The 18158-nt window shown below is 35.5% G+C and overlaps 1 long non-coding RNA gene across 2 annotated transcripts; it reads left to right on the top strand.

Moving 5' to 3' along the window:
• Window positions 1–811: 811 nt before the first annotated feature.
• LOC137765071 (uncharacterized) lies at window positions 812–17943 on the top strand. Of its 2 annotated transcripts, XR_011074121.1 has the most exons (3): window positions 812–871; window positions 960–1158; window positions 17501–17943. It is a non-coding gene; the product is annotated as an uncharacterized lncRNA (long non-coding RNA). The 2 variants fall into 2 exon arrangements; XR_011074120.1 differs by lacking the exon at window positions 812–871 and having other exon boundaries at window positions 886–1158.
• Window positions 17944–18158: the final 215 nt, after the last annotated feature.

Below are 18158 nucleotides of genomic sequence, written 5' to 3'. Positions count from 1 at the left end.
TATCGTATGTGTGTTTATAATTAAAACTGATCTACAGATTAATTAACTTCCTTCCAGTCTTGTCATTTTGGATACCTGAGTCCTATTTATTTCTTAGAATTAATTTGAAAATTTCTCAGATTTCCTATGTTGGAAAGTTTAAATGGCATGAGAGTAATCAACTCACTGACTATCTGAAAGAACTCAAAGTAAAACTTTCTGGACCCAGAAAAATTGAAGGAGGGGAGAACACTACTTTTTTATAACGAGTTTCAATGTATTTCATAGTTACATGTCAATTCAGATTTTAAAAATTCTTCTTGAAGCAATTTTACAAATTTGTATTTTCAATAAATTGCCTATTTAACTGAAATTTAAACATGCATTAACATAAATTTTATATAATATTCTTTCATAATTAAAAAAAGAACCTTTACATTTCTGGTTATATCTCCTTTCAAATTTATAATACAATGTGTCTGTGGTTACTCATTTTACCTCTCATTTATTATCCCACTTTATTGGATTTTTCAGACCACTGGGACTTAAAATAGTTCACATATTTCAATATTTCTTGTCTTTTGTTTATTTATATACTTCACTAATTTCTGCTTTGATCTACAGTAATGCTGTTTTTTTCTCCCTAGGAATGTGTTACAGCTGCTTTTCTTAGCCTCTTGAATTGAAAACATTCTTTCTTCCTTCATTCTTCTTCATTCTTTCTGATTAAATAACAAAGCATCAACTACATTCCACAAATATTGATGTTATGTGATTATAATCATTATATTTAAATCAGTTTAGTGTGGTGCTTTAAAATATGTTCACTATGGGACACTCTCTTCAAAAAGTGGAGCCTCATTTGCCTCCTGTTAGGTGTGGGCTGTTCTCAGTGAGTCACTTAGAATGAGTAGAGTAAGGTGGAAAGGACAGGGGGTAACTTCTGAGATAGGTCATAAAAGCTTGTCCCTCTCTCTTAGTTCACTCCCCCTGAGCTGCCATGTTGCAAGCAGCCCTATGGAGAAGCCCATGCGGCAAGGAACTAAGGCCTCCTGCCAACAGCCATGTGAATGTGCCATCTTGAAAGTAGATCTCCCGCGTCTAGTCAAGCCTCAGATGACAGCAACCTTGGTTCCCATCTTGACTGCTCATGAGACACCTTCAGTCAGAACCATCCAGGTAAGCTGCTTCTGAATTCTGACCCACAGAAACTGTGAAATAATAAATGTTTATTGTTTTAAGTCTCTAAGTTTGGGGGGTAATTTGTGTTACAGTAGTAAGTAATACAATAAAAAATCACAGTTTTTTATTTCTTCTTTGACTTTAGATTTGAGGTTTTTTGAGCATACGTCATTGGATATACTTGTGTCATGGTTCTTGTAAACCTTTTTCTAAGGCCTTTTTGATACGAAAGTAAATTTTATACAATTGCAGCTATTTATAAGTTATTATATATAATAATGGTTTAATATATAATCAAATCTTTTGGTTTAACATATAATCAAATTTTGTGAATACTGTGTGGATGCTGAAAAAAGTGATGTGTATCTGTGTTTATGATACCAATCTGATAAAGTATATTATTCAAACCTGATATAAACTCATTTATATTTTATTTACTTCAACAACTGAGATTGCAATGATAAAATCTCTTGTAGGTATTGTATTTCAGTCCATTTCATCTTGATTTTGAAAAAATTTTTATCACAGTAATGTTTTTGTGAAAAAGTTTCTTAGTAGTTATATACTCATTTTAAAATGAATTAGTTAAAATTATAAGAGAAACTTTTGAAAAATTAGTGTAATGAAAATTTCCCATTGATTTTTATTATATTTACTGCATTCCTAATATTAATACTGTAATACTCTACTATTACATTTTTCTGATACAGCTTTCCTCATTTTTCACACTTAACTTTTTAGCCTTTGTTATAAAGTTGTCTCTTGTAAATAGCATTTAATTGCCGTACTTTGATCTGAGAGCATTTGACTTTTAATTGGGGGATTTAATCAATTCACTTTTGTTTTTATAATCATTTAGTGCTAAGCTTTCCTCTTTTCCTTTAATTGCTCACGGATATATTTTTTTCTGTCTTTTAACATATGAATTTTTTTGGTGTTTTTCTTGCTAGTCGTTTTGTTTAAATTAAACAATGTTTGTGAGGGTCTCTATGCTAATAATAATTTGAAGAGTTCCCTTTAAATTTTTCATAAGCGCTCCTTAACTTACATTTATCTAAATATCAAAGACCAAAATGAAAAGTTCACTTTTGGTTCTCTTTATGTGAGATCAATAGTTTAGTACACTTTCATTTTCCTTCATCTATTAATATATTTGAAGTTTTAGATCAAGAATATTATATTTGTTCCATGACATGGAACCAGACTGCACCATAAGATGAAGTTTTCAAGAGTTTTTCTTCCTTATAATGAGTGTCACTTCTTTCTGTAGTCTAAGACTTTTGAAAGTTGCTCTTTTAATTTTCCAACCAGGGATATTCTAAGAGAAATTAGGAAAATCTGTATTAGAGAATGTAGTGAGAGCCCATTTCCCATTTTCCACCAGATATCTACTTAAGACCATTTTGAAACTCCTCTACTCTCCTCTATCACATCTCCACTCATTCTTAGCAGATTATCCCTTCTCTTATTTCACAAATAGAAGGAAAAATCATCAGACAGGAATGCTCACTATTTCCTATGTCCGCATTAATGTTTTTGATTTCATACAGTTCTTTTTTATTCTACCCTTGTAATAAAGTTATGTTTTGTTTTCATTTATCTTCTGCAAAAATAATTAGAAAGTGAATTCCTCTTGGTATACATATTATATGTATATATTACATATAACAATACGTTTTCAACATCCAGTCTCAAATAAAATAACTTTAATGTGTTTGGTACTTCTGACTTGGGTTTATATAATCTCATTGTAAAATGAAAAATAAAAGATTCCTCTCAAATGTGAACATGGCTTGAATTTTAGATAAAGTTAATGAATTACATTTTTGGTGGGATTATGCTATTGCATTTATGTTTGGCTTAGAAGTCCTTATCTTTTTAGATATGCATATTGAAATACTTATTAATAAAAGTATATTGTCTTGGATTTGTTTCTAAATCATCTGGTGTTGGGGAGAGTGGGTTGGAATACAGAAAAAAACATACTGGACTTGGGTTGATAATTGTTGAAGCTGAGTGATGGGTATATGGGAGTTCATTATGCTATTTTCTCTTTTTTTATATATACCCGAAATTTTCCGTAATGATAAGTTAAAAATAATCACCTTAACAACATTTTAAACTATTATACCCCTACAAATATATAAACACATATGAAGCTGATTTTAACAATCACTACCAGGTCCCTATTGCTACAACTTCTTTTCTAAGTTTCTAATCATTTGGTGAACAAGTTCACCTCTTTGGAAAATCTTTTTCAGGAATTACTACAGATAGTATGTTTTCAGACAGGCTGAATCTGAGCTATTTATGAAAGCTTAATATGAAAATATGTCTGTTGTCTTCATCAGTTGACTTGGATATTCTTGAACCCAGGAAAATTTTACACTGGCATCTGGTTTACTTGTATAAAGTACTTGTGACTTGATAAAAATATCCTCTGCTTTAGAAGTAACAGGGACCAGTGCTTGACAATTGCTTCGAACAATTTTCCTACTCAGAACTGCTAAGTCAAGTCTTGTGAATCACAAAAGCATGTGCACTGTGACCTAGAAGAGTTGGTCGAGTTATAAAAGTGCATTTATTCCTGTTCGTAACCTCTGCTTGCAGAGCTAACAAGTTGACGTTTTTTTCCTGTGGTGCTACGAATACTTTCTTCTGTTGACCCACAGATCTCAACACTTTAGTTGACTAGACCAACACAAAAAGTGGAACAGTTTTTTGAGAAGCAGCATTACCAAACTACACTTCTTCATTATCTTATCTGATAAAATCTGAGAAATTGTAAGGTTTTTATTTTTCTCACTGTCCTATGTTAGTTTTGATTTTCTAAGGGAAAGTTACAGAAGTTACAGATGTATGTGTGTGTGTGTGTGTATTGTTTGTGGTGGCATTATAAATTTAATAAGAAAACATGTATTGGGTCGTACTGCATCCATACATTCATTAATCCATTCCTTTAATCAAACAATTTTACTGAGTGTTTAGCTCACTAAGTGGTACCCTCCATCCCCGCCTTCATGGAATTTCTATCCTAGTGCAAGTGGATCCTTTGAGGGAGGATAAGAGGATAAATACCTAGACTGAGAGGTCAAAGAAATTAGGATCTATCCCTCACAGGTCCAGAGAGAGAAACCTAAGCTCTTCCCTCGCCATGGCTCCCAGCTTAGTATGGCAAATGACTTAGACCAATCAGTTTTGATAAGGAATTCCTGGACCACTTATGGATCTTAGGAGGATCCATGTAACCAGTTAGTGCCCTGAATATTCTTCTTGAGAGACGATCTATCTGGTTTAGTAGGACAAGGATTTATACTCAGTCCTTCCTTGGCATGGCTCACTTTCTTCTGAGATTTGCAGTTAATTATTAGAATTATTTATACTCATAGAATATGAGATTATGAGATTACACTTATTTTAAAAAGCAAGAGAGTTTTTTTGTTTGAACTGTCGATAATCTTGAGTTTAGTGCAACAGTCCCAGATGATAACAGTTTAGGGTTTTTTCTCTTTTTACGTTTAATGCAGACTGTTTATTTGATGTTCATTAAACTTAGTTTCTTAAGCTATTGCTTGGCATCATACAAAACATTCTTAACGTCATAGTAGAGATATAAAAGATCTTTACAAATTGAAATGCGATGCCCTTGTCCCCAAATATTTTAATGTCCACAAATGTGCTTTTAAAGTAAACATTAAATTCATGTTTGACACTCTAACTTTTGTGTAATCTCAATACTACCAATAAGTAAACTATAGTATACAGGTGTGGAAAAATCTAGTTAGTATATAAACAATACTCTGCACCATCAACAACTTTATGATGTGAAATTCACATATTGACTTAGGAAACTGTTTTGAGCCCCCAAAGTACCTTTGAAATATCATTGTATAACTACGAACAAAAAAATCACACTATATAATTGAAAAATTTTTTGAAAATACCAACTGCTTAGTATTGGGCTATAACCCAAAGCGTAAAACAAAATTCCAGAAGTCCATACAGATATAAATAAATGTTGCATAAATAAATAAATGAGGGAGAAGAGGTGAATCTCCCATACAGAAGAATTTCACATAATTTCTCTAGATACTATGCCATCATGGAGGCAAGCATAACTCCCCACTCTGGTGTGGGCTTTGCCTAGCAACTGGTGACTTCCTTCCAAAGAAGCCTGTATGGAAAGAAGGAAAATAAAAGAGGGACTTTACAGTGAAGCAACCTGACCCTCCCCAAAGCCCCATAGCTTCAGGCTAATCATGAGAATGATGTCAGACAAATCCCAATTGAGTCAAAATACCTGACCAGGACTCCTCAAAACTACAAAAGTCATCAAACTCAAGGAAAGTCTGAATAACTCACAGCCAAGAGATGTCTAAGAAGACACGATGACTAAATGTAATGTGGTCTCCTGAATGGGATCCCAGAACTGAAAAATGATGTTGCATAAAAACTAAGGAAATCTGAATAAAGTATAGATGAGTTAATAATAATGCATCAATTTTGGTCCATTCATTGTGAGAAACATACCGTACTAATTTAATACACTAATAGGGACAGTAGGTGCAGGGAATATGATACATTCTCATTTTTTTCTGTAAATTTAACACCATTCTAAAAAAAAAGTTTATTTTTTAAAATGTTACCTGCTGAAGTAATTTTTATTTAAAAATGTAAAAAAAAAAAATTGCCTTATATACAAAACAAAGACATCCTATTAGTCTCTGGAAGTACTTTCTGCAGAATCAACAAAGGCTTTAATTTGTCAGCAGTGTTACCTCCCCTCCAAATACCAAACCATTATTCACTGAATAACTTTAATTTCAATAAGATACAATGTTTTGAATGACTATATAAACACTTCATCTTCCATATACATAATTTTCTAAAATCTTTCAAAACAGAATCTATATAGTGATTTCATAACTGTGGTTACCAACCCCACGTTGGATTTCAGGCCCTGTAGTCAGTCCAGCCAGCTCTGTTGGTAAGACCCCACCCTTCCACTTCCCAACCCCAGCACTGTTTATGTTTACGTCAATAATTTAGCAGGTGTGTGCATCAAGTCATGAAACAGGGATGCTTCTTGAACAGCAACAAAAACCCTACATTACAAATAATCATGGCATTGATTTTAATTACAGCACTTCCAAATAGATTTTTCCAGAAAGAACAGAGCAGGTAGGGAATTCCAATTGTTAAAATAAAAAAGAAAGCAGTTGGGATTTTCCTGGAGGTCCAGTGGTTAAGACTTCACCTTCCACTGCAAGGAGTATGGGTTCAATCCCTGGTCAGGAAGTTGAGATCCCACATGCCCCGCAGCCAAAAAACCAAAACATAAAACAGAAGCAATGTTGTAACAAATTCAATAAAGACTTTAAAAATGGTCCACATCAAAAAAATCTTTAAAAAGAAAAAAGCATTCAGAAATCCAAACTGAATATCATTATGAGACTCTCCAAGTGGGGCCTTCTCTATGCTCATTAAGAAGGTTTTGTTTTTTAAGAATGTCATTTTATGCTTAGCTGAGCAATGGTAGAAAGAGAGGACAATGCTATCGTTCCTGAAAGGCAAACTTATAGTGGAAAAATTCACTGCTATTTTAGGATGCTTACAGATTTATATGACCTAGTTTAAGCCTGACTCTACTTCATAATTTCTAACCAAATCTCATGGAAAAGAATACCTTTGTATACTCTTTCTGTTTGTTTGACTGGAGATAGCAAATTCTTTTTAATGAACCATACGGGTCATTCTCATAAGATTTTGTAGGACTACCATCCACTACTGACTATTAATAACTTACTTCCTGTTACTTGCAAGCTTGGCTATAGGGTCTAGAGTTCTAATCTGAGTTTCTCTATTAGCAAATGTTTTGAAAGTTCTGCTCATAAATACGATCAAATTGGCCTTTGCCACTACATATTTTAAGTCACTCAAAAGATAGTCATCTCACCTGTTATTTATTTTACAAAAGCAACGTTAGATGTGCAATATTATTTCCTATTGAAAGAAAAATCTGACTCTTCAACATATTGCTTCATTAAGATGAAACAAAATCTTGTTTTCACAGGAAATGTGAGTTATAGGAGTCTATCAGGACATGAATTGCTCTGTTCCTCAACTTACTTGACTGAGTTTTATTTCAAATTTCTTACCATTAACCATGGAGAAAAAAAGAGAGAGAGGGAGAGAGAGAGAGAGAGGTGGATAGGGGATCAGGAGGTAAAGAAAGAAGAAAAGGAAAGAGGGAGGGAAAATAAAAAGTAGGGGAGGGAAAAGGGAGGTGACGTAGAGAGAGACAGGAAGGGAGCAGTGTAGAATATGGAAGGCAAGCTGAGAGGGAGCAATCACTGTATAACCATGATTTAAAAAATTTCTTTGCAAGATATACAGATTGCCAACAAACACATGAAAGGATACTCAACATCACTAATCATTAGAGAATGCAAATCAAAACTACAATGAAGTATCACCTCACACTGGTCAGAATAGCCATCATCAAAAAATCTACAAACAATAAATGCTGGAGAGGGTGTGGAGAAAAGGGAACCCTCCTGCACTGTTTGTGGGAATGTAAATTGATACAGCCACTATGGAGAACAGTATGGAGGTTCCTTAAAAAACTAAAAACAGAACTACCATATGACCCAGCAATCCCACTACTGGGCATATACCCTGAGAAAAACCATAATTCAAAAGGAGTCATGTACCACAATGTTCATTGCAGCTCTATTTACAATAGCCAGGACATGGAAGCAACCTAAGTGTCCATCGACAGATGAATGGATAAAGAAGATATGGCACATATATACAATGGAATGTTACTCAGCCATAAAAAGAAACGAAACTGAGTTATTTGTAGTGAGGTGGATGGGCCTAGAGTCTGTCATACAGAGTGAAGTAAGTCAGAAAGAGAAAAACAAATACCGTATGCTAACACATATATATGGAATCTAAAAAAAAGAAAATGTTCTGATGAACCTAGGGACAGGACAAGAATAAAGACTCAGACGTAGAGAACGGACTTGAGGACACAGAGAGAGGGAAGGGTAAGCTGGGATGAAGTGAGAGAGAAGCATTGACATATATACACTACCAAATGTAAAATAGATAGCTAGTGGGAAGCAGCTGCATAGCACAGGGACATCAGCTGGGTGCTTTGTGACCACCTAGAGGGGTGGGATAGGGAGGGTGGGAGGGAGACGCAAGAGGAAGGGGATATGGAGATATATGTATACATATAGCTGATTCACTTTGTTATACAGCAGAAACTAATACAACATTGTAAAGCAATTATACTCCAATAAAGATGTTAAAAAAAAAAACACCTCTTTGCAAAGTTATTCAAACCAAAAACTAATGTTCTTGCTCATAGAATTGATCTATTTCAGCTTCAGGAATCAACATGGTACTATTTACTCCTATGGCATAAATTCATTAAAGAAGGAACTTGCAATATTCCAGACAGACTTCAGATTCAAATACTTCAGATTTCAAGTACTCTAGCAGAGTCTGAAAGCTTATTTAGTTTCTATTTGCAGATATATGGCCACCATATACACAATCCTTTTTAGGGAGGATGTGGGAAGAGAATCCTTGCCTTTAAAAATTAGTATTATAATTTAGAGAGTTGACTAGGTAATAGATAATAGAATATCCAATAAAAAATCACCAGAGATCACATGAAATATTTTAACTCCCCTTTCTTGAGAATGTTCACTGATGAAATTGGCTATAAAACCTGTCCTTAAACAAATTTACAAATTCAGTGAAGTTAAATGTTGAGAACATGTGAGAATCTTCAGATGACAAGTTCTAGAAGTCTAAAATTCTAAGGTCTTCATATCACTCTACCCCTGTCTTTTAAATGAAAACACCAAATGAACTTTTCCTAAAAGTAACAATCTCTTGGCTATTCTTGCAAAAATGTTAAGGACTCAACTGAAAACTTTAACAATGAACAATCTAGCTACTCTTGAATGGTGTTTTCACTTTATTAGTCATCCAAAGAAAGATAAATGTATTCATGCTTCTGTGCCTTTGTCTTCTTTTTTGATAACCCAATTCCATGACATATCAGGCATACATTCTTCTTAAACCAGTTTTCTCAGCCACAAAATGACAAAATCACAATAAAAAATTAAGACCTTGCTCCAGTTAAAAAACTTCTTAGTAAGACTTTCCCTGTGGGCACATGTATGTTGTCTAAGGCCAAGCTGTATTCACCAAGAACTTGCTGTTCCTTTCTTTCAAAACCCTTCCACGGGCTTCCCTGGTGGTGCAGTGGTTGAGGGTCTGCCTGCCAATGCAGGGAACCCGGGTTCGAGCCCTGGTCTGGGAAGATCCCACATGCCGCGGAGCAACTGGGCCCGTGAGCCACAACTACTGAGCCTGCGCGTCTGGAGCCTGTGCTCTGCAACAAGAGAGGCCGCGATAGTGAGAGGCCCGCGCACCGCGATGAAGAGTGGCCGCCGCTCGCCACAACTGGAGAAAGCCCTCGCACAGAAACGAAGACCCAACACAGCCATAAATAAATAAATTTTAAAAATTAAAAAAAAAAAACAAACCCTTCCACTTGTGAGTGAAAGAAACACATTACAGAGTGGAGAGGAACAGAAGCTGAGGCTGCAACACTCATAACTTCGTATTAAAATGGGATCAGGGAAACACAAAGCTTGGTTCAGAGTTGCAATTGGGCTGCCCCATCTGGCAAACTGTACCTTCCTATCAAAGGTGGAATAGGACCAGTAGAAACCCATTTATGGAACTAAATGTAAAAATGACTTAAACATAACAAATTATCACTAGGATGAAAATATGGTCATTTTTCTCTTGCCCTTCTCATAATTTCTTAAATAATCTGATGATTTGGATATCCTTTCTATAGCCAACTAATGCATCAGAGTAAGTCCATGTGTGTACACACACAGACCCTCACCAACACCACACACACAGGCAATTTCTAATTCTCCAGGCTCCTTGGAAGGTCTTCAGTGATTCTACTACAACAGTGAGTAAGGGAGGTGGTTTGACTGACAACAGACCAGGTTAAATTTACAGGTGAGCATGTCAAATCAAAATGAAAAGCTTTTCAAGTAAACATCATAGGTAAATGTTTAATTGGTACCTTTTAAATTTTTCATTGCTATACTACACTTGTACTCTCCCAGGTTGCTCATTTTTAATAATCTGAGTAAATTTTTAAGGTGTCTGCAGTGATTGGTTGACTTTTTTATGACTTATCTAGTCCAGTACTATAGTTTCAGAAAACACACACACACGCATGCACACCCATTTGAGCACGTAAGCATCTCTCTTTGATTAGAAGTTAGGAAGATTCCTGTGACTCTGCTCATTTACAGTAGCTTTCTTTATTCTGATTAATGATTTCCCATCCCACCTCTGTTCCCACTCTTTCATTAATTTTATCTCTTCTTTTTACTCTTCTTGCGTTAGTAGTTTTTGCTTTAATTTTACTTGCACTTTTTAAATTTAAGCCACTTAAAATCCTTTTAGAAATAGGCATGATATGTGTATGTACCTGTGTGCCTGAGCAAACTGACACAAAGAGGGAAGAACAAAGAATACATCTTGTTTTATTTATTTTTTTATTTTATCAATTTTTTTATTGAAGTGTGGTTGACTTACCATGTTGTATTAATTTCAGGTATACAGCAAAGTGATTCAGGTATACATACATATATACCTATTTTTTTCAGATTCTTTTCCCTTATAGGTTATTACAAAATACTGAGTAGAGTTCCCTGTGCTATACAGTAGGTCCTAGTTGATCATCTATTTTATATATAGTAGTGTGTATATGTTAATCCCAAATTCCTAATTTATCCCTACCCCCCTCTCCCCTTTGGTAACAATAAATTTGTTTTCTATGTCTGTGGGTCTATTTCTGTTTTGCATGTAAGTTCATTTGTATCTTTTTAAAATTTCCACATATAAACGATATCTTATGAATACATATTTTTTAAATAACCCTTCATGCAGGTGAGTCTGGTCTCTCTTTTCATAATTTATTCTAATATTTAGTAATCTTCTATGAGCTGGAAATCCTTTTTTACACAGTTGTATTGTGAAAAAAAATAAATTTTTGTAAGCAGAATCATCTTTTAAGTGTACTGGGGACAGACTCACCAGGGTTAAAGGAGGCTCTAGAGAACATTGATCACATCTCACTACAAAAACAGATTCCTAGTTTCAAATATTTACAGAGAGGGTTAACTTAAAGTTAACACAACTATAAGGTGATTGTATTATTTAGGGGTTTTCAGTTGTAAACAACAGAAACTGATTCCATCCACATGTTTCCCAGCATTGTAACTATCCCGTAGGATGCATTTTTCCTTTCTCATTTTACCAATGCAAGTGTTCCCTTTCCCAAATAGTATTAAGGCACAAAGCATCCCAGCTAAAGATTTTGTTTCCTACCCTCCCTTTTAGCTGAGTGGTCATGTGACTAAATTTTCAAAGATCAAATGCAAGAAAAAATTATCTCTGTTACTTCTACATCCTTCCTTTTAAAAAAAAATATCACTTGCCCTCCACTACTCTCCTCCCCTTTCCACAGGGTGGGGTGTGGATGTGGTGCCAGTAATCCAGCTTCAAATACTAAGACTAGAACAACACCCTAGAGGCGTGAACATCAAGACAGACTCTAATTCCCTGCAAGAGGCTGGGGAGATGAGTTGCCTGATAGTTCTGAGTTACATTCATCTCAACTCGTACGTGACAGACAACGTATTTGTGAGATTCTTCACTACAATAGCTTAGCTTGCATTATATACAATATTTTAATTTAATCAGACACTGAATTTATTGGAATTATATTGGGTAGTTCACAAAATGAATAGAAATGTTCAAAACCAAGCTTGGAAAATAGTCAGGGACCAAGAGATACAGGACATGTCCAAAATCCTACCACAGGCTGCGGACATCATTCCTCTCTTCTGAATGCTTGAGTCTGTGGCAGCCAACCACAAATGCTCCCTGAATATCCTCAGCTTTTAAATCATTCTTCTATGATTCAAAGTTTAGATGCTGGGCAGACAAAAATGACAATGTCCACCACAGTCTACCTTTGCACATGGGATAGTCCTACAAATCCTTTTCCTAATTCTTATGCTTAAAAAGAAGTCTCCCACTAAAATTTAGCTAATATTCATATAGCTGCAAACATACTCACCTTCTTTCCAAGATGAAGATCATGCATCCTGCTCAAAATCCAGCATCCTTTTCTAATTCTGAGGTGAGACCCATTTCTCTTCCATGTATGAGGCAATTCCATGATGATATCATGCCCTATGAACAAAATAATAACATTATTCAAAAGTATATTTGGCATTAATAAGGGAGAAGGGGTCAAAATCAAAGGGAAATTAGTTAAGTGTATTAATATATATTTGACACAAAGAGGGAAGAACAAAGAATACATCCTGTTTTATTTTATAAAGAAGGAAATGTAAGTTGACGTTTTAGTCCTCATATCTGTAATTATCATAAGGCCACAGTTGGTTATAAAACTTTCCATCCTTCAATACCCATTCCATATTCCCATTGACTCAAAACACATTTCTGGTGGTCAAGATGTTTACCTGGGACAATGCTGAATGATTTATATAACCCCAGGAAAAGGTAGTCATTCACACTCTTGTCTCGAGAAGCTGCTCTTTATCAGCACACACACACAAAATATCAATAGCTATATGCCAGGTCCCAAGGGCTCTACTGATTTGTTCTAATAAGAAGACCACATACAGAGCAGCAGCTTTAATTGGTGTCATCCCCTGATTAAACTTACAATTACTAATGGGCTCTGCAAGACCAATCAATCTTCCCCACTGGTCAAGCTGGAAAGTTGAATGGACACATGGTTGCAATTACCACCCATGCAGCTTTCAAGTCTTGCATTATGGGGTTTCCCTCAGCATCTTTCTCCCATTGAAAATGGAACTTTTCAGGACAGTTAGAATGTATGAGTGCTGATCAGAAGGTATGAGTGCCTTTTCCACTGTGCTTCTAGTTGTCAGATGCTATGTATTTGTGTCTGAAAGTCTACATACTTTCATAGCGTTGAAATATATAAAACAGATTATTTTAGCAGTCATAGAAAGTTCCCGGTTTTGAGTTTGTGCCTTGAGACAAGAATATAATAATTTGAGTTTATGGTTCTTTTTAAACGTATCCAGTGCTGTTAGTGTGAACACCCCACCCTGCATTCTTTGGATAATGCATGTCTTGATACTAGTCTACAGCAGCGGTCACTTAGTGGCCTTCAATGGGTACTCAGTTCCAGTTCAAACCAGGCAATGATTTAATAAATCATGTTGCAATCATATATCATAGGCTGACAGATCCCTATCCTTTAATACTAGAAGACTCTAGATTTCCATTGCTTTCAGCTCTATGAAAGCCAGATAATAATCTGAGATTTCCCTAAACTCTATAAAGAAACAAAATTCACTTCCTTAATAAACTCTGCACTATAAATCTTCACTTATGTTTGTGCATATATATATATATATATATATATATATATATATACTTTTTTTTCTCTGTTTCAAAAAATAGAAATAAGCACTAGTTTAAACAAAAGACTTTGGCTGAAAGAATATTGAGGAACCCCTATGTGGTCAATTGCTTTAATGTCCTCAATTCTTCACCCTTCCCTGTATACACAGCCTTAGCCTTTGCAGTATCCACTCTCTGTGACTTGGCAGTTCCTACCACAAGAGGGAGTGTATATTTTTCCACCCCACAGATGTTGGGCTTAACCACATGACTTACACTGACCAATGAAATGTTAGCAGATATACTTGCAAAATGCTTGCTCAGTTGGGCCTGCTCTTCGGCATTCTTGCCTCTCACCATCAGAAGGACATTCTTCCAGTAGCTGCTAGTCAAGGGAAGATGAGGAAAATGTGGAGCAGACCTGCACTTAAGCACAGCTTGGAGTCAAGCCCCCTTAAGTACAGCCTAGAAGGGTCAACCTCCTATCAACCGGCATTCATAGGAGTTTGAAACAAATATTCATGTTAAATGTCACTGAGCATTTTTGGGGTGGGGAATTGTCATGCAAAATTATTATGGATATAGCTGATAGATACATCATGGACTAATTAGAATGACTAGAGACCCAAGCTTGGGATAGAGACAAGAGCCTAAGGAAACTAGGAATGGCCAAGACTCCACCGTAAAAATAGTGTATTTAGGATTCTACTGTAGGTGCCATTACCACTGGAGACTGGCTACTGTCACAACATATTTCACATTCCCCAGGCACAAACGGGAGTCCACTATACTGTCAATCATACCACAGCTCCAGAAAATAATCTCTAGTTACCTCTGTTCTCATTCACCACTCTTCCATATTCAAAACCCAATCTGGAGCATTTAATCAGCCAACCAAGGTCACATATCTCCATTCCAACACCAAGAAGTTGGGAGAAGGCTTATCTGCCTCCCTGTGACTTGTACCAATCTTGTGATTCCTGCCAAATATAAAAAGTATTTAAATTCTGGGCAGCCAAAAAAAGACAGATGTCCATTACATGGCTTTTTTTTTTTTTTTTTTTTTTGCCTGAAGGGGTATGGAAATGCAATGGAACCCACAAGCCTATTTTCAAGCCAGACCATGTCTAAATACAACGGCAGCAATAACAGCTAAGATATACTAGGCAGGTACCAAACACTGTGCTAAAAGCATGATCCACACTTTTGTTATGGATAATATATCTCGTCTACACATAGAAAATGAGGTTTAAAAAGTTTAAGTAACTTGTTCTAATTCACACAGCTCATAAATATGGTAAAGCCAAGAGGTAAACTAGGCTGGTCAGATTATAGAACCCTGACTCTTAAACACTGAGGTGCACTATTTCTCAAGTATTAAAGAATTATTTCCAGGAAATAATGAGCTCTCTATTTTTTTAAGGCTAAGAGAACTGGTGACTCCATAAGCATCATCAACATCCTTCCCTAGGTCTTAATTCCACAGCTAATTATTAGTTTTTAATTGCATCCATGCTATATTTTAAGCCAAGTTTCTTATTCTTCTGCTTGTAGAGGAAATGGGAAGTAACTGGTCCCTCCCAAATATCTGAAATCCTATTATTTAAGCTTTCTATCTGCTTCTCTTATCCAGATTCTTACAACTTATCTCTGTCTTTAAATGGAGTGTGCTATTTTTTTCTTTATTTTACTTGCTTTAATTAATTTTGAGGGGTTAAGTGTACAAAGTTTTTCTAGAGAGAAAATAACTTTCCATTTTCCCTAAGCCCTGACTGCCCATGGAAGTTTCTTGAGGTTGGTACTCTGTGTGTGTGTGTGTGTGTGTGTCTGTGGCATGCCCTATTGTTACTGTTGCTTTTATTTTCAATAGGATTTCTGAGAGGCCTGACCATTAGTTAAAATGTTTTTTCTGCTGATACATTGACAAACTACAAAAAAAGGTGCCATGATGGAGAAGAGGATGAAGAAAACAGCCTAGTGGACCAGATTCTCGTGGTTGAAATGCTTGTTTGGTCATTAACTAATTGTGTGTCATTGGCAATGCACACAAATTATCTGATCATTTATTCCATTGTTTGCATAACAGGATAAAAAAGAAATAATGCCACATACAGAACAGAGCCTAATGCAAGTGGGTACTCAGTGATAGCAACTATCATCAGTATTGCTATTGTTTCGATATTATTGTTGTTTTGATTGTAATGGTGGTGAAAATAGCTATGGATCTTTCAGACATAGTCATTGAAGTCCATTTCTTAGTATTTCTTTTCCTGGAAAACTAGCAGCAATAATATTAATAATAAAAGATAATAATCACTTTTTTCAAGAAATTAAAACTCTACTGAAGAATGTAGTAATACTTATTCCTGAATTTTTAAACTCATTGTCTTATGATATCATCCTCAGGGACACCTTAAGAACTAGAAAGATATTAATGTGAGCATTAGATAACTTATCCATGCTCTTGTCCTTGTGTTACCACCAAATAACTAAGCTGGTTATAACCACTAGTGACCTAACTGGGTTCTAGTGAAAGCCAGGTCCAGGATTAAAACATTTCTCATCATACTCTCTCTACTTGCCTCACCTTGCTGGTGTTTCCTGCTGTTAAATCGGGAGCCCTATTTTGAAGAATTCCTTGTAATATAACCACTAAAATAGGGCCCAGAAGAGGCAGAAATGAGTTCACAACACTTGGGCTAGAACATTTGAGGGGAAATCAGTGAGGAAACACCAACATGTGTTGGTCAGAACCATTTTCACATTTATTATTTTCATTTTATTCAGCACCTGAAGCACAAAAAATGTAGTAGTTTGGGAACTTGAAGTCAATGTGTTTCCAACAACTCTATAAATTATCTTTCTGACAACCCATCATATTAGATAATGGAATTACTAAGTAAATAAGGGACCAGATGACTCAAAGTGTTTTACAGTCAGGGACATCATGTCATATCGTGGCAGTACAGAAAGTCAACTTTGTGTAAGTTTGGGATTTCTCCTCCTTAAGATATTACATTACACTTCGACTGCCAAGTCGCAAAGAAACAGGGAATTAGTGATGTCAGTTCAAAGAACTAGGGAGTGATTTTCCTTTGAATTTCATGATCTCCTCATCAGCTGCATAAGCAAGAAGTGAGATAATTTGTATTCATGGAGACAGATAGAATTCCATGTCATAGGCAAGGAGAAAAATTACCGTGGCCTGGTTACACTAATAAAGGTTACTAGCTACCTTTAGCCCTTTCAGAAGTAAGTAGGATATAGATCTTTAATACTTTAAGAAGCAAAGTGTTTTAGATACCATGGCTACGAAATAAATCAGTAGTAATACTAAAGTCTTTGGGTGGGGTTGGGAGGGGGACAAAAATATAATTTTATTATTGAATCAGAAATAAGCTAATTAGCTGAAGAACTTCAAAAAGGGTCTTGAGGGTTCATGCTTAGGATTAAAAATAGCCAAAGAGAGAGAATTAAAAATAAAAGTTTTTTTTTCCTGGATAACATTTTCACTTTGACTAATGTTACTGTATATCTTCTAGTTTTATTTTTCATATAAAGTGATATACAGTAGAAAAGATACTCTCAGATCCCATTTGTTTGTCTCCTTCTGCAATATAAGTAACAGAGCCGAATTTGTGCAGCAAACAAAATAAAGTTCTTTTCCTCCAACACACATTCCATTAGGCATCTGGAAAACATTTGAGGTCACACTTCATGATCCTCAGATGAAAGAATTGATATGAATGAGAAAAGATTGTGTTCCTCCAAGGAATGAAAAGATTTGAAAATGAGTTTTTATCTTCTTTCTTAGATGTATTTTCCAGTCCTTATTGAAGGCCAACGAAACGGGCTCAAGATTCAACAGCAGAGCCCGCACATAAATGAGCTGGGCTTGTGCTTCTGCAATCAATCAAATAATCACACTTTACCAGATAGTTCAAAAGACTGTTATCAATGCTCACCTTACTCACAAAGTTTTACAGTTCTTCTGTACAGCCTTGCCAGGAGGTAATTTTGGTACTTCTGTCACCACCTGGAATTATAGGCCCAGCAGTCAATGACCTAACAGCCCATTCATTCTACTATGCTGAGATATGTCAGTCAAGTTTTCCATTGCACATGGAGCAAGAGGAGACTGGAGTGGGACTGTCCAAGCCAGCCCATCATGGAACTATTTCTTGCACGCTCACTAATAGAAGGTTCTCAACTCTCGGTGGACCATGAATAAAATTACATTAATTTGGATGGCAAAAATTGTCTCTATTTTTTTGTTAACTTCTATTGAAAATTTAGCAATTCCTTCCATTTTATTTTTTTTTATTTTCAACCTTAAAATATTGCTCTAGAAATTTCAGAAAATGAAGTGTTATCTTCTACCTCATTTTATTTTCATTCTCTTTTATGTTCTCTTTTCTTCTCTCTTCATTTTTTAATCATATAATTTCAGCCAAACCGAGGGAACCCAGCCA

Source organism: Eschrichtius robustus, chromosome 5, assembly GCF_028021215.1.
Source record: "Eschrichtius robustus isolate mEscRob2 chromosome 5, mEscRob2.pri, whole genome shotgun sequence".
NCBI classification, from domain to species: Eukaryota; Metazoa; Chordata; class Mammalia; order Artiodactyla; family Eschrichtiidae; genus Eschrichtius; species Eschrichtius robustus.
Note: the sequence above shows the minus strand (reverse complement) of the source record. Positions and strands in the feature narration are given on the sequence as shown.